Below are 22453 nucleotides of genomic sequence, written 5' to 3' on the forward strand. Positions count from 1 at the left end.
TCTATTTCATTTGCAAATGCAACCCTTTAATTGTTTTGTAATAGCACATGCACTGGGTGGAGAGTCAGGTTTGGAATGTTGTAAGTGTAGTCTTGAAGATTTTATAGAGGCAATTCCTGAGATTGCTGTAATGGCAATCCCTCACCCTTGAGTGAGGGCCCTGCTGCTGCCTACCATTTACCACATTGACTCCAAGTTGCATACTCATCCGTCCCCAGATAGGGTTTTGAGGTGGGAGTATTTTACACACTATTTTTATAATTGGTGTTGTAGAGAAACCCCTCAATGCTCACACCAGAGAAAATGCAACCCATTAGGGAAAAAGGCCCAGCACACCTCTTGCAAGGAGAACAAGGGTTATTCTCACCAAAAACTGAATTAAATGTATGCCCAATAGCATCTCTGTGGAAAGTTGAATTCAGAAGTACAATTGGAAAGCTGCATTTAGAAGTGTGCCCAATAGCTTCTCTGTGGAAAGTTGCACTTAGAAGTGCGCCCAAAAGCCTCTCTGTGAAAGCCGAGATTAAAAGTGTGCCCCATAGCCTCTCTGTGAAAAGCTGAACTCAGAAATGTGCCCATTAGCCTCTCTGTGAAAGTTGAATTCAGAAATGTACTCTCTGTGAATTTTAGAAGCATGCCCATTAGCCTCTCTATGAACTAGAAGTCTCCGAAAGGGCATGTAACCCATCATATCTCACAAACACGCTTACTCTCTCCTTACATCACCACTCAACTAGAACACAGAGATACTATGACACCATTCGGTATAACTGTTCTCATATCAGCATTCGCCGATTACTCCACATCATTCTAAGTAATCACTGCTGGTTACACACACCCCAGCGAGGCGTTCTCCTCAGGCCTAATGCAGCCACATCCGATCTGGATAAATCCGGCCAGAACGAACACATACTCCTGACCTCTCAACCACCACACCCACCGCTAGAAAACAGCTATCACACCGATGCCGCACGAGCTGTACACATACCCGGTGCTCACACGCACCTTTTGACTATCTCTACTCTCTCTACTGATATGAACTTCGGTTCCCAAGGGCGTTCAACCTACCAGCACCTTCAGACCATACCAATGGTATATAAGGCGCTATATAAATGCAAAATAACAATAACAATAAAAAACCGTGTGTGCGATAGTGTTACTCACCGAACCAACTTCTCTGGAGCAGTCAACATATGATCGACAGGAGAGTGATGGATCCCTGGTTGAACCATTTTGATTGAAGAGCCTGGGTTATTCCTTAACCCAGGCTTCCTCACTCTAGGGAACTCTTTTCTATGATACACCCCTCTGCCGTAAGAAGAACACGGCCAGAGGAACGGAACACATAAAAGAGCCGGGAGAACACACTACCATGAAACCAGGCTGCAAGGAAAAAACAAGATGGTCAATATCATTTTTAGACTGAGAATATTGACTTACTCTATGTGATGGTCATTCACCTTTCAAAAGTTCTGTAGAGCGTTCCAGACTAGCTGGGATGCACGGATGTAATTACTCTATTCCCCTAGGTCCTAGAAAACAGTAAGAACTGTTACCCGACTATACAAATGGATTACAATAGCGTCGATTATAGACAAAATTGCTTTCTTACCGGTTTATTTTGGAAATAGATGGAAGTCGCAGAGGAACTGTGGCAAGAGGAAGTCCAAAGAACAACGAAAAGGATAACACAATAACAAGGAAGGTTAGTAGGGTAATCTGAGCCTGGGCGGCACGAGGGACGCACTAGATCCGGGATGGTGCACGGAAGAATAGCTGCAGAGCGTCCTGAATGTGCACTACTTTTAAGAGGCGCAAGGAATTCTGCAACAGACAGTAGAGGTATGTGAAAAGTCCTGTAGCAGGTGTTGGCGTAACAGCAGGCAGTTCGTAGCTGTGGTCGTAAACTAAGCGTAGCTTGGAGATCCGGACTGAAGAGTTTGTTTATGAAGAGTGAAATATCAATGGAGATTTAGGTAAAGACCAGAGGCCAAAGGCAGTCCGAGTAGTCGGCGGAGGTCGGCAACAAAGAAGCAGTTCAATTTCAGGGACGAGAGGCAAAGGCAGTCCGGGTAGCAGGCAGAGGTCAGCAACAAAGAATCAGAAATACCGAAAACTAGTAACACAAAGAATAGGAAAGTAGCTGCAATCGGAAGCTGCGAACGTTGGCACTGCAACAACATTTATGCGGCCGTGGGAGGCGGAACCTGTGGCAGTAGCCAGCTGACCTGATCACCCAACTCCGTCAACGGTTTCCGGACACTGAACGTTGCCACAGCTCGTTTCCATGGTAATCTGCAACACCGAAGGAATGGGGCAGCAACGCACCGGTTCCCACGTGAAGCAGGTCGTAGCCTATACAGTCGCAAAGACCTGACTAAGGTACGGGATTGTGGAACCGTAACAGTATCCACCCCCAAAGGCAGTGGCACTCCCCCTCCCCCCTGGAGGCATGGAATTTGCGTAGAAGAACAGGGGGCATGGATGTTAGGAAGAGGCTCCCAGGTCCTGTCCTCAGGGCCTTACCCCTTCCAGTCTACCAAGTAGTACGGACAACCATTACGTGAACGGTAATCTAGAATAGCCGCCACCTCCTACTCCTCCTCGTCATCCACCATGATTGGAACAGGATGGGCAGGACAGCGCGTATCTGGGTGGCAGGGCTTTAACAATGACACGTGAAAAATGGGATGCACGTGCCAGTTGGCAGGAAGGAACAAGCGGACCGCCATGGGATTAATGGTTTCTTGTGCGGGCCTACATAGCGAGGGTGGAGTGCTTTTTTACCTGAAATAGTAAGGTTCCGTGTGGAGAGCCAAACAATCATCCCCACCTTGTGATGGTGTTCGATGGGCATCCGCAAAGTGGTTGGCCCGCACGTGTGCTCGAACAAGGTGTGCATGGATGTCCATGCGCAGTTTATCCAGGTTGCAAACAAATACATGAGCGGCTGGATTATCAGCGGGCAGCATAGGATCTAGAGGCAGAGAACAAGGGTGTTGTCCGTACAGGGCAAAAAAGGGCAAGACACAGGTAGCCGAATGGACCGAGTTATTGTATGCAAATTCTGCATGCTGGACCACCGACAACCAGGTATCTTGGTATTGAAGACACAAACCCCGTAGGTATTGCTCTAATGTAGCATTGGCCCTCTTGCTCTGACCATCCGTTTGCGGATGGTGAGAGGTGGAATACCTGTCGTCGATGGCAAAAGACTAAGTCGGGGCCTTCCAAAAGTGAGACGTAAACTGGGAGCCTCGGTCCGTAACAATGACCAAGGGCAATCCAAAGTACCTGAAAATGTTCCTGAGGAAAAGTTTAGCCAAGATGGGTCCAGAAGGGGGACCAGCATAAGGTACAAACAAAGCCATTTTGGAGTAGTAATCCACCACCACCCAGATTGTGTTGAAACCCTGGACCGCTGACAATTCCACAATGAAATCCATTTAATTCATGTACCAGGGCTTGTGTGGCACAGGGAGTGGTTGCAGAAGACCCACAGGTTTGGTTCGTGTGGACTTACACTGGGCACAGAGTGCACGCGAGGAGAGATGATCAATGACGTCACGGGATATCGAAGGCCACCAGGACCAGCTGCGTTACAAGTGCAGAGTCCTGAGACCAACGAAGGGCGTGAGCCCGGACCTCTTTGGGAGGTATGTACAGGAGGCATGTACAGTCTCCCTTGAATATACGGAAGCCCCTGAACGATGTCCAGGTTAAGCTCAGGATGTCCTCTGGATGGGTGGACGTCCATTCTCGCATAAGCGACCGCAATGAAGGTTGAGGAGTCCAACCACAAGCAACTCGACTGGGTAGAAGCAAGGAGACGTCCCCTCTTTGGGAGGTATGTACAGGAGGTATGTACAGTCTCCCTTGAATATACGGAAGCCCCTGAACGATGTCCAGGTTAAGCTCAGGATGTCCTCTGGATGGGTGGACGTCCATTCTCGCATAAGCGACCGCAATGAAGGTTGAGGAGTCCAACCACAAGCAACTCGACTGGGTAGAAGCAAGGAGACGTCCCCACTGTCAGCATGGGCCCCAGGGTGTAGACGGGAGAGGGCATCCGCACAGGCATGCAAACAGGCCGCACAGTAGGTAATCAAGAAATCCAACGGAGAAAAAAAAGATGCCAGCGAGCCTGCTATGCCGTGAGACATTTCATGAATTTACGAGCTAGAAGGCTGCGATAGTCAGAATAAACAGTGATTGGATGACGTGCCCTTAACAGATGATGGCTCCACTCCGTGAAGGCATCCTTGATGGCCAGCCGTTCCCTTTCAGTAACTGTGTAGTTATGCTCATAAGGGGTGAGTTTTCTGGAATAAAAAGCAGTAGGATGTACCTCACCGGAGTCAGGATAACGCTGGGATAGCTCCAACTGCAAAGCTAGATGCGTCTGCCTCCACAAAGAAAGGCAGTTCAGGATCGGGATGCAGGACTGGCGACGTGGAGTAGGCAGCCTTAAGAGTTTCGAAGGCGTTCTGCACTTCAGGGTTCCAACAGAACGATTTCTTGGCACTGGTCAGGATCGTCAATGGAGCAGCAATGTGAGAAAAGGAGTGAATGAAGCGACGGTAGAAGTTTGAGAATCCCAGAAATGATTGGAGGGCCTTGACAGTAGTGGGCACAGGCCAGTTCAACACTGCATTAACTTTGGAGCAACTCGTCTTGATGCCATGTTCGGTCAGGTCATACACCAGGAATTCCACCTCAGTGGAGTTGGACACTTCTCCGCTTTTATGTACAGACTATGGTCTCGTAACCGCTGGAGTACAGAGCAAACTTGACCAACGTGCTGTTCATGAGAGGAGGAATATATCAAAATGTCATAGAGGTAGACACCCACATACTGATCAAGTACATCATGGAAGACATCATTCATGAATGATCGAAAGGTTGCAGGGGCGTTGCACAGGCCGAAGGGCATGACGAGGTACTCCTACAAATCATAGCGGGTTTTGAAGCCGGTTTTCCATTCATCCCCGTCTCTAATGCGGACCAAATTGTTAGCGCCCCGAAGGTTCAACTTTGTAAATATGACAGAGGAACCCAGCTGGTCCAAAAGGACCGAAATGAGAGGCAACGGGAACTGGTGTTTTATGGTTATGGCGTTCAGAGCCCGATGGTCCATGCAGGGCCTGAGGTCACCCTCCTTCTTTGGGACGGAAAAGAGAGGCGACGCTGCCGGTGACTTCGAGGGTCGAATGAAGTCCATGGCAATAGCTTTGTCGATTTATATTAATTGCGTACCTGCTCTTCCTTCAGGGTGAGAGAATACACTCTACGAGCAGGGATCTTGGACCCCGGTACTAAGTCAATTGGGCAATCGTAAGGCCGATGTGGGGGAAATGTTTCCGCTCTGCCCTTGTCAAATACATCCAGGTGCGCAGAGTACTCGGCTGAGATGTTGGAAACAGGTGCGGTCGAAACAGGGTCCTGTGTGTAACACCATGGGACTGAAAACACCTGTCGTTACATACAGATGAAGGGAACCGTGATCCACAGTCTATCGCAGGGTTATGAAACTGTAGCCATGGGAGACCCAGAATAATCTTAAACTGGGCGGCGGTAATGAGGTCAAAGGAGAGGACAACATCTGTATGTACTCCCTCCGTGAGCATGTGGATTTGAGTGGTTCGCTGGGTCACCAGCCCGACACCATGGCAGTGCTGTCCACAGCATTCACCGCCTGCGGATTGGGTTTAGCAATGGTAGGGATGCTAGCGGAAAGCGTATACTGGAGGTCCATATGGTTCCCCGTGGCTCCTGAGTCAAAAACCACCAGAGCCGCAAAGGAACTCATGGCCGACATGGAAAAGACCACAGGAAGAGTGAAGGGAACAGCGGATACGGCCTCTTGGGAGTCCATGGGAGAGATTCCTGGCATAGGGACTCCTAACACCGGGATTTTGCCTTTCCCGCCTTCCGTGCAGGTTTGGGGGAACTCCTGGAGGAGATGTTCTGTGGATCCACAATACATGCAAAGGTTATTGGAACGTCGATGTTCTCTTTGAGCACCCGTCAAAGGACCACTGATGGCCCCCACCTGCATGGGTTCTGGCGTAGGAAGGGAAGCCGACGCCGGCTCATGCACAGTGGCAACAGGTGTCACAGGTTTCCTCTCGCCTCTCTGCTCAGCACGGTGAGCGTCTATTTGCAGAACCAAATCTAGCAATTCACTGAATGCCATGGGGACCACAGTGACGTTGGCCAACATGCCTTAAGGTCCTCGGAGAGACCTTTATAGAACTGCCACCTTCTTTTCCTCAGGCCAGTCCATCTGATTGAACCTGGCCTACTAGGTCAACAAAAGGCTACTCCCTTGACGGAGGTTCAGGAACTCCAGGTCAATAGCCTGGGTCTTATAGCGGGTATCAAAGACCATGTTCATGGCTGTGATCAAGGCAGCACAGTCATTCAACACATCATTGTTAGGTTCCAGAAGGGGATTGGCACAGGCCACAGCAGTATTCCCAGGTTAGACATAAACAAAGGCTGGTAGGATTCGGAAAGGAGGAAGGGCGGCATAGAAAATGCAGTTTACATTGATTTATAAGCGTACGATACTGCTTGGGGTCTCCAGTGAACCTTTCAGGGGGGCCAAAGGGAACTGTGTGGACATAAGGACTGGGGTGGGTTCCTGTCTTGTTGGAGGATAACCGGAGCCTATAGCAGCGGCCCTAGATGCCACACCCCCCTGAGCAAGACTTGCAAGACTTGCAGGACTGGGCCAGATCCTGTAAGGCATCAATTCTGTGGTGTAGAGCATTGTGTGCAACGGACATGTCAGTCTGAAGGTCAGCGACCATCTGCATTAATATGGCCGGAGTGTCAGATGCTTCCATGGCTTCTGATTCTGTTACTCACCGAACCAACTTCTCTGGAGCAGTCGACAGATGGTCAACAGAAGAGTGATGGATCCCTGGTTGAACCTTTTTGATTGAAGAGCCTGGGTTATTCTTTAACCCAGGCCTCCTCACTCGAGGAAGCTCTTTTCTATGATCCACCCCTCTGACGTAAGGAGAACACAGCCAGAGGAACGGACCACATAAAAGAGCGGGAAGAACACACCACCACAATACCAGGCTGCAAAGAAAAAACAAGATGGTCAATATCAATTCAGACCGAGAATATTGACTTACTCTATGTCATAGTCATTCACCTTTCAAAAGCTCTGTAGAGCGTTCCAGACTAGCTGGGAGGCGCGGATGCAATTACTCTATTCCCCTAGGTCCTAGAAAACAGTAAGAACTGTATAACATGACTATACAAATGGATTACAATATTGTGGATTATAGACAAAATAGCTTTCTCACCGGTTTATTTTGGAAATGGAAGGAAGTCGCTGAGGACCTGACAAAAGTACGGGATTGTGGAACAGTATCAGATAGCAAGGAAATCTGCTGCCCTGGAGCCCTCTGGCAAAATTAGTATAAGCATTGCTTTTTAAGGGTAAAATGGGTCACAGCTGACATACATTGCATAAGGTAGAAATCCACGTGTCTGGTTGATGTGACCCTGTAAATAGGCAGCTTGCTCCTTAGGGGATGCCAGGTCATTAGTCCCACCTCCTTCCTGCCTTCTTCCTTCACGTGGGGTTCTTCTTGGTACATCATCAGACCCACAGCTCCTAATTAACAATTGAAAGTTACAAATCAAAGCATGCCCTATCTATTGGCCTAATGTGCACCTGGTACTGCAGACATGGGCCAGCAGCTACCTTCGACGTCACACTATCTTACATACCCCAGCTCGATCCCAGCCGCGTCTGCACCGTTGCAGTTCTCCTCACCTTCAGACTTACATTTGTTACTTTTCCTCTCTGGCACCTTGCAGCACAAATTACAGGTGGCCAAGGTATTCTGCTATGATCTCTTTGATGGATTGTCAAGCTAACAGTTTTATGGTCGGTGGTCTGGGACTGAGCTGTACATTCTGACGTATCATTTGGGCTAGGGTAGGTCAGAGACTTGGGCCCTCCTTCTGGTGGGATAGCTGCTCACAGTGAAATCTCGCCCCCCTCATAGCCTTGTAGGGGGCATTCCTTCTGAGTTGCATGTGCTGTTAGTGTGAGACAATGAGAGCTTTATGAATCCCTGCAGACTTTGGCCTTCCCCACTGCTGCTCAAGCTGCACACAGCTCCTGTGTTCACACACACATTTCTATGTTTTCCGATTGGGCCTAGTGCCCTGACTGCAGCGCAACACAAACCCTCGATTTCAAGATGGCTGCTGGTTTCCGAAGATTGCGTTTCATTTTCTAGCACAATCTACTCCCAGTTACATAGTAATCTACTGTAATGTCACTTGTATTGACACCCCCCACGTCCCTGCAACCTTCCCAAGCTCCTACAAAGTGCTGCCAGGCCTCTGCCGCATTCGAAACCTCTTGGGGGCCTGGAACGATCGCCACCGCTTCCAAACATTATGTAAATTACATTGTAAGGGTAAACGTGATTAGCCTCTGCAAGAGTACATAAAGTATGTTAATGTTAATGTTAATGTTAAAGGTCATTTGTACCGCGCACTATCACCACCGGAGTGGTCCCCTGGCGCTCTGGCGGCTCTGAAAGAGGGGGGGGGGATGGTGGGTTAGTGGGTGGAGGCTGCAAAAGTGCAAGATTGCAGTGATGTGCTGTTGGCAGCCTCAGCCCGGTGGTTCCGTCGGCTGGGCCTGGGGTGTATGCGGCCGGTAGTCGTCGTGTGCTGATGTGCGAGTCTATGTGTTTTTTTGTTTTGTTGTTGCAGTGTAGTGAAGTTCGTGCGGTTTGCTGCGCTAGAGGTTTGTGGTTGTGTTTGGTTTGGAGTTTGAGAGGTGTATGCAGAGAGGGAAATTGTTAATGGTATTCGTTAGTCATCTCTATCCTGGACTGAACCGGTTGGGATCGTGTAATCTTACCCGACGGGATGCTTGTACACCCTGAGCCTCAGGAGGTATGTGCCCGATTTTCCATTCGAGGCCGTTTGAGGATCTAGCTGTCCCCTCCGCCCGCTCCCTTAATAACCTTGCATGCTCCTCCCCCCTCCACATGACTAGCGCCGCTGCTAGTGTCCATACACCCGGTTGTGTGGTGATTGGTGGTATGTTGTCTGTTCCACAGCCTCGTGGGACCTAGTTGTGGCTGTAAGGGCGGTGGGGGATGGTAAGGGTTGGCTGGAGTAGTTGTATCCGTTTCTCTGGGTCTCGCGGGTGGACCCCTGTGTCCAGCGTCAGCCCTGCTGGTGCCCCGGGTACTTCTGTCGGTTCTAGCGGTTTGTCACTGTCCTTTTTTGATGATTCGTTTGTCTTATTGTTGTTTCGGTTTCAGTCTCCGGTGTTGAAGAGGTAGGTTTTTAGTAATTTTCTGAATTTAAGGTGGTCTTTGGTGTTCCTTATTAATTTTGGGATGTTGTTCCAGGTTTTCGCGGCTAGGTGGTAGAAAGCGGTGCCTCCGAGTTTCTTCTTGATGTAAGGTTTTTGTTCCAGTCGGATTTCGTTGGTTGACCTGAGTGGTCTCGTTGGCTTGTAGATTGTTATTTTTTTTGTAGGAATTCAGCTCCTTGTCCGCTGATTGCCCTGTGCGTTATGCACATTGTTTTGAAGATGATACGCTGTTTTACTGGGAGCCAGTGTAGTGTTTTTAGGGCCGGGGTGATGTGGTCTCTTCTGGATAGTTTGAGGAGTAGTCTGGCTGCAGTGTTTTGGATCTGTTGTAGCTTCTTCAGTAGGTATTCCGGTATACCGAGGTAGAGGCTGTTTGCATAGTCGATACTTGACATGATGAGGCCGACGATGGTGAGTGTTTTGTGTGTGAAGGAGAGGAAAGGTAGTATTTTTCTTGCCGTGTGGAGGAGGAAGAAGCATTTCTTGACTGTTGCGTTTATTTGCGGTTCTAAGGTTAGGGTGTTGTCCATCAGGACTCCCAGATTTTTTACTGGCAGGAGTATTTTTTGTACTGCCTTCAGTATGCGAAAGGCAGCCAAAACATGACAGAACTTGAAAATGAATAGAACACATAACCGTCGTGAAGCAAAGATGTCTGGCTTCAAAACATTTATTACATTTGTGTAAGACGTTATCATACACAATGTGTATGAACACACCACATAGATGCATATTCATGATAAATGCACACAACACAGGAGCTTTGAAAATAATTCTGTGCAATCCAAGCGAGCATTCCCTGAAAAAGTATTGTGTTTGTTAAAGGATACTTCCCCAACTGTAAGTAGGTTTTCCATATGCTACAATCCTACAATGCTAGGAAAATTAATATTTCATGTGTAATGCTCCTCTGCATGAGCATGTACAGTCACTAAAAACAGAGGTTTAACAGAAAGAAACGATTTCTAATATCAGTGTGTGCTGTTTGTGCTGTGTGCACTGAGCAATTCACAGAGAGAGAAAAAAGTGTTTTCAGACCGCTCATTCATCACATGCAGATAAGAATTGAGGGATGTGTTCTGGTTTCTGTCAAGTAAAATGCCCTTTGCACTACCCTCTCTTTTCAAGTGGTGCGTAAATGACAAGGATGGAAGGATTAAAAGTGTCCTATTTACAAGATTCTAATGTGTAAAATGGCCCAGTACAACACTTATTTGGAGGTCTGGCTGCAGGTCCGGTAGGCATCACGCTCTAATGCTCACTCTGCCACTTAGGCCCATACATGTACTGCTATGCAGCCTTCTCTTTCACATAGCAAATCTAGGCACAGGAAGCACAAGCGGAAAAGGACCTGCTGCCCCACTTCTTTTGGCACCGCCATACATATCATGGGACCAAGCACAAAAGATTAAAGCGACACAAGTTGAAAAAAGATCTAGCAAAAATAGATCTAGGTGGATTTAACACTGTAAATAATGGCCAATCAAGATGATTAATTTGAGGAAGATGCCTTTGAATATGGGGAGAAAATATATCAAGAGAAGCAATGGTTTACAACCAACTATGTTTACCAGAATTTGGACATCTCTGATCGTCATTCACCCCTCTGCATTTGAAGACATGATAATAAATCAGTTCAAGACCCTGATTCCATCAGGGCTTCCAGTCTTTCCTGAAATAAAGGACGTCCTACCAAGGGTTTGGAAGGATCCTATAATGCCACGTTTTCCGATTAATCTGTACCCTATTCAGGGGTTTGAAGAATACCCAGCAAAATTGAAAAGTGATTTCTTGCTTCCCTTCTCCTCCATTCACACAGTTGGATCTGTGCAGGTTGCTCTGGTGGACCAGATTGACAAATACTTTAGGCCTCCCTGAATGTATCTATGCCCGAACTAACTGTGATGTTGTTGCATCCTGGTGTACTGCCTTCAACTCTAAAAGCCTTCTGAATAGTTTCTCAGCAATGTAGATAGCTGTGGCAGATTTCTGGGAACGTCACGTAGCAAAAGAAAAGCAGATTAAATTGTTTTCGGATATAGACTAAAACAGCCTTAAATCCATGGCACTGGCTTCTGCCTTTTATAGTTGGAGCACGAAGACAGTTCCAGCTCTAGTTTCTCAAAGTTGATACTGCCCAGAAGGCATCTGCCCTACGCCTTTCATTCCTCATCCAGAAATTATTTGGCCTAAACTCGGCAAATTAATTAGATGTGCACAAGAGGAGAGAAAGGTGACCCTACTGGTGCGGAAATCCCTCTTTCCAAAAAAACGAGGACCCCCAAGACGAAAAGGGTGCAGAAGTGCAGTGTTTATCCATTCTTCATGGACATTGACCGGAGCAAAAAATCAACTGCAGAGCTGACTATGTGCCCCTTAATTGATTATAACAGATGCCTACATTATGGGCTGGGGTGCAACTCTGGAGGAACATTCAGTTCAAGGTCAGTGGTCGACAGGAGTCTCAACATACAACAGGGGGAATTCTTCCTTTTGAAATATTTCATAATGGCTTTCAATACATAATATTCTAAGTTCAATTTAATACATTAGAATTCAATAGGAAACTTATTCAATGGCAATCCTTGTAAATGCAAATTAAATGTAAATGCTTTGTTTTTAGAAAAATATTTTTTTTTTATTCATTTCAAATACAAAATCGCAAATCGACCATTCACAAATGTGGGTCTTTATTCATTTTATTGTTTATTTTATTGTTTATTTTATCGTTTATAGCACAAACCTAGCTTGAGAGCAGCTAAACACTTTACATAATGTGTAAGCCAGTTTTGGGCATGGCTTTCTTTTAACAGTAGCTCAGTAATGTGGATGAAAGGGTAGAAAAACATGGATTTAGTTGTGTGGAAGGTATTGATTTTGTGGAAATTTGGGATGTTGGAAGCGTTGTGAACGTGCAGTGGGATAGTTCCAGAGGGTCGGACGAGGCAGGAGAATATGTGACTCTTCCCTTTATGGCTAGCTTTGACTCCAACCTTTTAATTGATTGTATGAGCATCCATAGGTGTGTGGTTTTGCCGCCAGATATGTTAGTGTGCTGTTCAAGTCTGCTTTGTTGATGATACAAGCAGTTTTGAATAGAATCCCGGCAGTGAAGCTTGCACAGGAATTAGAAATGTTGTCAAGGTTGTGGGTGCTTGTAATGAGGCGAGCTGCATGTGTGTTCATCTTAATTTTGGTGCGCAGCAAGAATGATTTATTTATGGTTGGACTCCTTTTGTAATCGAAAGCTGCCCAGTGGCTTTGATTGCATTTACAGTATCACTTTTTGGTGTATGTATCAAAGGCTTCAACACAGTTGAGACTTATTCAAGGCAATTATCGGTAATATGTTCCAATACAAACAAGATGGCTTAATAGCCTACTCGGTGTCCACTGTTCATTGTCCCACCAGAATGGGCTTGAGCAATCTTTCCGAATTGTGTTAGTGAAATCATTGTTTACCACATTCTCCACTTGGCTAAATCGTGTGATGCGGGGCAAACAATTCGCTATCAATTTCTCGATTCCCTTATGTCCCATAATTGGAGGAGGCCTTATAAACTCGCCATATTTTGGCAGTAAGGACTCTCTGAAAAATGGAAAAGTATGCATAAAATGTTGTACGTTACCCAAGGTTGAGCAGGCCTAGGCTTGCTGGCCATCATCTTTCACACTTAATTTGTATTATCATGGGCAAATCGCTTTAAGTTGGAAGTGCTTAGAAACCGGCTAAACGCTGGTAAACAAAGTGAAACCAGAGACAATTTGATTGACAGATCAAATGAATGACCCCTCTTCACTTAGCACTTCACACTCGTAACAAGTGTACAACCTACGTTCCTATGCACATTGTGATGAGGTCATTTGTTGGACACCTGTAAAGCAGGAATTCCAGTGCCAGGGGTACCCACCTGCTCTGCGATGCGAACCCTGGAAGCAGTATTAGGGGAATCCCACTAGAGCTCCCACAATGCCTCCTTGTTGGGGTCCTGAAGTGCAATCTTCCTCAAAGGAAGTAAAACCCCATCATATCAATCAGGGAAGGGGTGTGTGTCTCTCTCATGAGATACGTGACCGACAAATCCGATTACTCATTGACACAATCATTTACTCAACACCTGTATCAAGCGGCAGAAGCCTCCTGACTTGAACGTCCAGTGAGAGAACAGTATTAGAGTGAAAGACCAGAAACCTCAATTAGTAAAAGGGTGAAGGACAAAGAGATGGGGCTTGAGAGAAGTGAGTTTAAAGAGTAGGTTTACATTTGAAGAGGAGCTGAGAACCTGGACCCAAAGGCTGGCAGAGGCCAATTCTTGAAGCATTGGGAGTAACATCGGTTAGCTCAAGCCCAGACTCAGGCCAGAAGCTCAAATAAGTCTTGCACACCTTAGAGCATCCAGGCAGGCAAAGTGCCTCCAAAGTGCCTGGTACTAGACAAAATACCTACAAGCATCGACCTAGAAACCTCTAGATAATGAGGGGCCCAATACCGTGCTTGCTGTCATAGAAGCTGTGAGGCATTCAACTCATTCTACAGTCCAGGACAGAGCCAAGACCGGGCCAAAGACCAGACCAAAGTAATGACCAGGGCAAATACAAAGATCAAGGACTGAGACCAAGTCCAGGACATTGTGAAAGAAGTATGCTGAGAAACAAAAATACCTGTAACTGGGAGTGGCTTGGGGAAGTGGCTTGGTGAACTCTGTCCTGGGCAGGTGCGCTGAAAATTGGAATCCTTGATAGGGAATGGACTCTGGACTTTGAGTCCTTTTAATTTGGGTCCTACTACAGAACTTTCTTTTTACTGTCTTCCTCTAACTGTTTTGCTTGGATGTGTTCCTTTAGTTGTTGCAACCCATCCCTTATGTATTCCTTCAAACCCTGCCCTGAAGCTCGAGAGGACTCCTTTGAGCCTCGAAATCTACTGTTCAGGATGGGACCTCCTACAAAACGAGGGAACTTTTCAAACCTTTCTTAACCCATTTAGGCGAAGAACCAACCCTCTTTTTGTTGACAGTAATGCCTCTGTGGGAAAATTCCTTTTATCTGTGAAGATTAAAAGACTACACCAGATGGCTCATTCTTTGTGTTAGCCCCACTTTTACCTTTCCTTGGAACCTCAGAATAACAGTTCTGCGATAACTCAACTTGTTGTCGGAGTGTTCTGTTCCCCCCGGCACATGACAACAGTCTAACAAAAAATGCACACAAATCATGTATACATTTTGACCTTTTAGACACTTTTTGATATAAAAGCTAGGCCTTTTAGCTTTGTCAGGGATTGCCACTGATACGTTATTTTTAGTCAACTGATGATAGACTGTCTGGCAATTATCCTGTGGGATGTCTTTCTGATTCTGGACGAATTGTGCACATTCAGTAATTGAAGGTTCCGTGTTTGAACCAACCAGTGCGATGCATTTTGATAATACCAAGAATGATAGAAATGTTTCTGATGAATTTATCATCCCCATCAGATTAAACATCATAGCGAGATGAAATGACTATGACTATGATGGCCATGAGAAGCGTGCAAACCATAGCAATCTTTAAAACTAAAATCCTCAACCTTTAGTGAGGTTTATGTTACCACTTTAAGTTAATACATTGCCAGGTTTTTTTTGCCAAGTTGCCTGCACTTGCTGCTCACTTTATGCCCTAAATTGGAAGCCTGTCTTTGACATATTTCTTTCGCAGTTGTGACAAATCTGAGCAAATCTGAACCCTTCTTCCCAGGGGGGGGTGGGCAGGGGTAGCCCCTTTGAGGGTAGGGAGGTGAGCCCACTAAGCAAGACCCTGCTTAGAGTATGGGAATGTGGGACCTCACTGGGAGCGACTCCCGTTCCTACCGGGAATTCCCTACAAAGAACCACATGTCTGCCTGTAGGGGAATAGAAAAGCCTATATTATTGCTGTGGATTGGCATGCACAACATACTAACATTACTCCCAGATATTTCGCTGATGCCAGTGCTCGGATCCTCATGAAGTCAACAGCTGACAGAGATTAACACACCCCATGGGACTACAGCGGTGACAATGAAGGTAACAGCAAGCTGGAATGGAGCGAGAAGAATCCTATGCTGAGGCGAGCCTCTGACGTGAGAAAGTCCTGGAACGGAAGAGCGCCGCTATATCACAGAGCCAGCGGTAGTGTAGCAAGAGGGCAGAACGGTCTAGAGATGCTCAAAGGTTGGTATTGTGAAGGGTGGCAACGCTGAAACAGAGACTGGGTGAGCCTGGTAGTATGACCACACAGCAGCCGTGGTAGGCCTGGGGCCCATTAATTGACGGCGAGACCAAGCCGCAACGGGAAAACCAAATTCCCGCTCTCCGTGGGGGAAGTGTAGCGAATGCCGAGCAGGGCAGGCAAAGGGAAGCGAGCACCAACGAGAAGATAAAGCCGGGGAGAGGGACGGACGGTTAAGTCCCTGAGTTAAGTAAATCCGAACGCAAAAGGTGCTTAACTAAAGAGAGTGATACAAGAAGCTGGAGAAGCCAAAAGCGTTACGAGAGCCCAAGAAACCAGACTGCTGGACACAAGCAGACACCCAAGAGAGAGCCTGCTGAGTTGAGCCAGTCAAAGGTACAGAAGGCTTTGGGGATCCCTAGAAAAATAAGTAACATTTAAAACACTTGGAAAACAGGGAACCTGGAGGGTTCAATTACTCAATCCTAAATCAAGAACAATTTGAATGACAATGTACAAGTTGGTGGAATCGCACTAAGAGAATTATTTCTCCTTTAAATGAATTGGAACCATTGGATTTGTTTAAAGACTTGAAACTTGTGATGAGGAAACTGGAGGATTGAATTCCTTACTTTTGATAAACTATGGAAAACCCATGTTAGACTGATGAACTGTACTTTAGAGCAACCCAAGTTGCTTTGGCCAGAAGAAGCCTGAGTGGAAAGGCTACTGCTCTGGTTAATTCTATGTCAAGACCGGAGGCTCACATTATGCTTCTCTTTTTTTTAAATTATTTATATAAAGAAAGCTCAGCAGCAAGGTATTTTATGCACTTAATATAACAAAGGTCATTCTAAAGTGCATAGATAAAATATGTAACATGAATCTTGTTCAAAATACATAAAAAGTTCACAATATTAACACAATAACGTGAAAAAACTTCAAGGTTCATGATGCTCCAAAGGTCATCAGTGTCTTTGGTCACGTGGTACTGTCCCTCCAATGGATACTCGGATGGTCCCATTAAACAGTCCTGAACAAGAAATAACTTCCTCTTTCTTTGCTGCTCACAGCAAGAGATAAGTCATTTCTTGTTCAGAACTGTTTATTTGCAGTGTTGGTTGATATTAGTATAACGCTGTTTGCATGAGCGTTCGTTGCGGTGTGAAAGTATTAATGCTTGTGTATAATTTGCCTCGCAAATGATTTAAGGCGTTTTTTCTTGTTATATTCCCCTTCGTTGTTCACCGACGCCAGCTGCTTCCTACTGACGTCCGTGTCAACAGAGATAACACGATCGTTACATTTCACAGATCGTGATTCTGTTAATTCCCGGCAGCGAGGAGCCGCAGCGCTGCGTTCTTTTTATTCGCCTTCCCGGCCTGGTATTACTCGCGGGCTGCGGGGAGGAATACGCACCTCACGAAGGGCGCAACGCACCCGCACGGCACCAGGGGGAGCTCCCGCTCTCCCTGGTCCTTTTCTTAAGCTCCGGCGCTTGCGCAAGCATTTCCGTTGCGAGAGAACGATTAATGCGAGCGCCGGAGCAAGAGGAGCCTAGTGAAATCAGTTTCAATTCTAAAAAAAAAAAAAAAGAAAAAGAGGGAAGCTAGCAGCATCCATAGCATATAGCTTGGTCTGCTTAGCCCTTTAGCCAGATATTGAAAGTGTTATCTACACTGGATTTACTCAGAGGAAAATAAGTCTGGCATACTGAAACATCTGGGCAGTGAGAGAAGGTAGTCAAGCCCAGGATATAAAATAAAAAAATAAAAAGGGAAGGGTAAGGTGTTATTTTGATGTGACATGGCAGCACAATATTCCCCTCAACAAAACCAGGCATGGTCTGAAGGAGAGGAAGACTGTTGCTACATTGATGGGGTGGCAATGGAAAGGAGCATACAAAAGGTCCTAGGGTCCGCTGTTGAAAACAGCATACAAAAGGCGATAACTGGTATGATCTTGCCAATACAGCTGCGCCTGAAAGACATGGAAGAGCGCATGAGGGAGCATTCTCCTAAGAGAGGAAAGAGGACCCAGAAAAGGAAACGCCTTACTCAAGGGGGAAGTAGTCCGGCTCGTAAGGGCAAAAGCTCTCTGAACCCCCCCCCCCCCCCGAGCCAATTGATACCTGCCACAGCTGCCCTATCCGACGCCTTCTCCAGGCTGAAACAAGCCTTCATGACCAGGAAGGTAACCCCTTCCTTCGAAAGACCCTCTACCCCCGAGGAAGGAAACAGGGGGGGTCTAACACCCAAGCCCGGAGGGAGAAAATCAGATGATACCGAGAATTGAGATTCTAAGCCCTCAACCTCGGGGAGTGTGGCAGTCCCCATCCACAAGGGAATTTCCAAGGAACAGCACCCTACCGAGGGGATTTTCGCCCTGGAAGATTTGATACATCCCAGGTCCATGGACTGGGAACCATCAGTCAGGACAACGGACTATATGTTTAATAGGCTGCATAAGCCTCTGGAAAAAGAAATGAGAGTGAGGCTCAGAGCGGAATATCCACGACCTGAAATACCACACAAAGTGGCTATGACACCAGATTGGACTCGAAAATGATCACATTCATGGCGAAGCATGTGAAAGACCCTAGAAAGGGTATAGATAGAGCCTGGAAATCCTGCCAGTATAAACTATTGGACGTGGCTGGTCCTCTTGCAAAAATATTGGACCTGGCACAGGGAGTCTCCACCTCCTCAACTTCGATCGATCCAGCTATTCTCTCCGGTTGGGCCCAAAGAGCCATTTGCCTACTGGGAAATGCAAGCTGCGCTATTTCCACTGAGCACAGGAAGGGCATAATATATAAGATTGATGCAAAGCTGGCAGAGTTAGCAAACACGGAATCCGCCGCCATCGCGCAGGGGCTACTATTTGGCGATACTTTTATGAAGGAGATGTCCAAGTTTGTTGGCACTTTCACTGCACTGGATAAAGCCTGGGCCTCTATCAAGAGGGTTTTCTCCGCTAAGGTTTTCACCAAGGCTGGTCGAGGGCGAGGTCGCTCTTCCGGCCGTTAAGCATTCGACAGAAGACCTCATTACCAGCAACAGAACACCTGGCAAGATCGTGCCGACACCTTTTTCCCCTCCAGAGGCCGTAACAGAGGCCGCTACTGGAGGAGAGGAACGAGGAACGGAGCACAACAACCTGCAGGTCAGTCTAATGATTACAGCGCCAGAGCCACTCGCACCCATTGAGGGGAGGCTAACATTCTTTTCAGAAGCCTTGGACGCTTTGTCAGGAGACGCCTGGGTCAGAGATGCAGCGCGCGGACTGCAACTGGAATTCTTTGCAAAACCTTTCCAGTTCAGTCCTCCTGTTCCAATAATAATGTCAGAGCTAGATCAGAGAGCGCTAGACAGCGAGATTCACAGTCTATTCCAGAAGCGAGCGATTCGATCTTGCTCGACCCCAGGCGGTTTTTTCAGCCCAATCTTTCTGGTGCGCAGAAAAGAGAAGGTAAGGCCTGTGATAAACTTGAAAGCGCTCAACGAATTCTTAGTCTATCGCCATTTCAAGATGGAAGGCATCCACATGCTCAGGGATCTTCTCAGGCCAAACGATTGCCTGGTACGTTTAGATCTCAAAGACGCTTACCTTGCGGTGCCAATTCATCCAGAACATGTAAGCTACCTAAGATTTTCTTGGAATCACAAAGATTGGGAGTTTACGAGTTTACCATTCAGTCTCTCGTCAGCTCCCTGGGCATTTACCAAGCTGTTAAGACCCGTAGTAGCTCACTTAAGAGAACGAGGCGTCCGCCTGATAATTTACCTGGACGACATTACTATTATGGCTCAATCTCAAGAGCTAGTGCAAGAGCAAACCAGGCTGGCAATGAATTTGCTTCTCAGTCTTGGCTTCCTCATCAACTGGGAGAAGTCGATTCTTTATCCTTCCAGGAATCTAGAATTTCTCAGGTTCATCGTAGACACCCAGAGTTCGCAGCTTCGCCTTCCAGCTTCCAAGATACTTTCGACCAAAAGAGAAATTGGCAGGCTCCTTCAGAGGGACTTGATCTCGCTACGAGAACTAGCAAGAGTAATAGGCCTTCTGTCCTCATCTTCAAGCAATCTTTCTGGGTCCCTTACATTATCGGGAACTGCAAAGATCGAAAGGCCAACACCTGAGACGCAGTCTTTCTTATTCTCAACGACTGACACTGTCACTTCAAGCAAGGACAGAGCTGAATTGGTGGCGATCACACATGGAGGCTTGGAACGGCAGAGCCATCTTCGGTTCCACTCCAGATATCCTCATAGAATCGGATGCCAGTCGTTCAGGATGGGGAGCAAGATGTGGCACAGAAGCCACTGGAGGGACTTGGTCCCCACAGGAGTTGGAGATGCACATCAATTGCCTAGAACTTCTCGCAGGTTCTTTCTTAGTACGCTCTTTTGCCAGAGACAGTGAGCTGCTGCATTCTGCTAAAAATGGACAACGTATCTGCCGTAAGATACATCAATCATCTAGGCGGTACCAGGTCTCGTCCACTAGCAGAGCTATCCAAAGATTTCTGCTTGGATCATCAGATTTCATTCACAGCAGAATACCTGCCAGGTCTCAAGAATGTAGTAGCGGATTGGCACTCCCGCCATTACTCCGATTCCAGCGATTGGAGTCTAGACAAGAACATATTCCTCCGTTTACAGCAGTACTGGGGCCCGCTGTCCATAGACCTTTTTGCATCTCGGCTCAACACTCGGCTCCTGGTGTTTTACAGCTGGAGACCAGACCCGGCTGCCTCAGTGACAGACGCATTCCTGCAGCCTTGGACACAGGGGATTCTCTACGCGTTTCCCCCCTTCTCTATGATAGCGCGGACCCTGGCGAAGGTCCTTCAGGACAAAGCAGAACTAGTCCTCATAGCCCCAGTATGGCCTTCTCAGACTTGGTATCCAGTCATTCTGGAACTTTCCACGGATTCTACAATCCTTCTACCCCAGTATCAGGATCTCCTATTAGATCCGTGGGTTCAAGCTCACCCCCTGCTAGTTTCCGGGTCAATGACACTAGCAGCTTGGAGGATTTCAGGGGAAGATGGAGAACTCTAGGAATGTCCACCAAGGCAATCCATCTCATTGAGGAAAGCTGGGCCCCAGCTACACGCAAACAATATTCCAATTCCTGGAATACATGGTGAACATGATGTCAGGACAGGAACTTGCATCCAGTTTCAGCGCCTCTAGAAGAAATTCTAAATTTTGTAGCTTCCCTAGTAGAAAGAGGCCTTGCTTACAGAACAGTAAACGCATATCGATGAGCGATCTCCGCAGGCCACGATTTCATACAAGGGGCTCCAGTTGGAGAACATCACCTAGTTTGCAGATTGTTGAAGGGTATCCGTCTCACAGTACCTCCTCTGTCCCGTTATAACAAACTTTGAGACTTTAATAAAGTACTCAATCTTTTCCTTTCATGGCCAGCTAACGAAGAGTTATCGCGTACGGCACTCTCCGGCAAGCTTACTACATTGCTTTGTCTCGTCTCTTGCAGGAGAGTATCGGACGTTAGAGCTCTAGATCTAGACGGCAGGTCCTTTTCCCGTGAAGTTATCGTTTTTCATGTGAAAAGAAGAACTAAATGCGATTCAAGAGTGATCTCGTACCCAGCCTTTAGAGAACAACCCAAACTATGCGTAGTTCAGTGTTTAAAGCATATCAAGAAGTGACAGCTCCGCTCAGATCCACTCCGGACGGGCAACTTCTCATAGCTATTCGCAAACCCCACAAGGCAGTCTCAACCCCTACAACCCCTACCTTAGCCCGTGGGGTGCGCTGGACGTTAACCCAAGCTTGGATTGATGCACTCCACTTCGGAACTCATTCTGTCAGAGGCGCCATGGCCTCAAAAGCCTTTCAGATTGGCGTTCATCTGGAAGACATCATGAGGATGGCCGATTGGGCTGGCGAATCGGTCTTTAAAGAATTCTACTTAAAACCAGTCAACCTGCTTCGATAGTGGTAAGTAAGCTTTGAACGAGCATAATGTGAGCCTCCGGTCTTGACATAGAATATAGATTTTCCATAATAACTTACTAGAAATTCTTGATTCTATTAAAGACACAGAGGCAAGCATTATCCCACCCATCGAAGAAAAGCATGATTGCGTGCTGCTTAAGAATGACTGACATTGTTTCAATCTGTCGAGCTAACTTCATATATTGCGTAACAATAATAAGATGCCTTTTTCTCCCACCCCTTTTAGGGAACTAGGGTTGTAATACGCAAGAGTTAATATATTTTATTTTTTCTTTGACAGCATCTGCAGACAAGTCCACCTGATGTGCGTGTCAACAGATCCTTTCATCTGGTTAAATGAAGTTTAGATCTCTATTATCGAAATCAGCAAGTTCGTAGCCTCGATAGAGGAAGTTATTTCTTGTTCAGGACTGTTTATGGGCCCAATCCGAGTATCCATTGGAGGGACAGTACCACGTGACCAAAGACACTGATAACCTTTGGAGCATCATGGGACATGAAGTTTTTTCACGTTATTGTGTTAATATTGTGAACTTTTTAATGTATTTTGAACAAGTTTCATGTTACATATTTTACCTATGCACTTTAGAATGACCTTTGTTATATTAAGTGCATAAAATACTTTGCTGCTGAGCTTTCTTTAAATAAATAATTAAAAGAAAGAGACGCATAATGCTTGCCTCCGTGTCTTTAATATAATTAAGAATTACTAATAAGTTATTATGGAAAATCTTTATTATTATGTCATGTTTCTCTAAAAGTGGTAGGCCCAGATAGAGGTTAGGTTTCGGGCTGAGGACTATTTGTTATTTGGACAATTGACAAGCACCCATCTGTTAGTTTTTTTAGGCTTGGAAAATCCCTCATAGCAATGGGGACAGGTAGGCATTTTCTTTTTTTT

General features: G+C 46.5%; 1 protein-coding gene across 4 annotated transcripts in view; it reads left to right on the forward strand.

Moving 5' to 3' along the window:
- Window positions 1–22453, forward strand: part of DFFB (DNA fragmentation factor subunit beta) — a 355076-nt gene that overhangs the window by 229332 nt on the left and 103291 nt on the right. The window lies entirely within an intron of this gene.

This window comes from Ambystoma mexicanum, chromosome 8 (genome assembly GCF_040938575.1).
Source record: "Ambystoma mexicanum isolate Mex_15411 chromosome 8, UKY_AmexF1_1, whole genome shotgun sequence".
Classification (NCBI taxonomy): Eukaryota; Metazoa; Chordata; class Amphibia; order Caudata; family Ambystomatidae; genus Ambystoma; species Ambystoma mexicanum.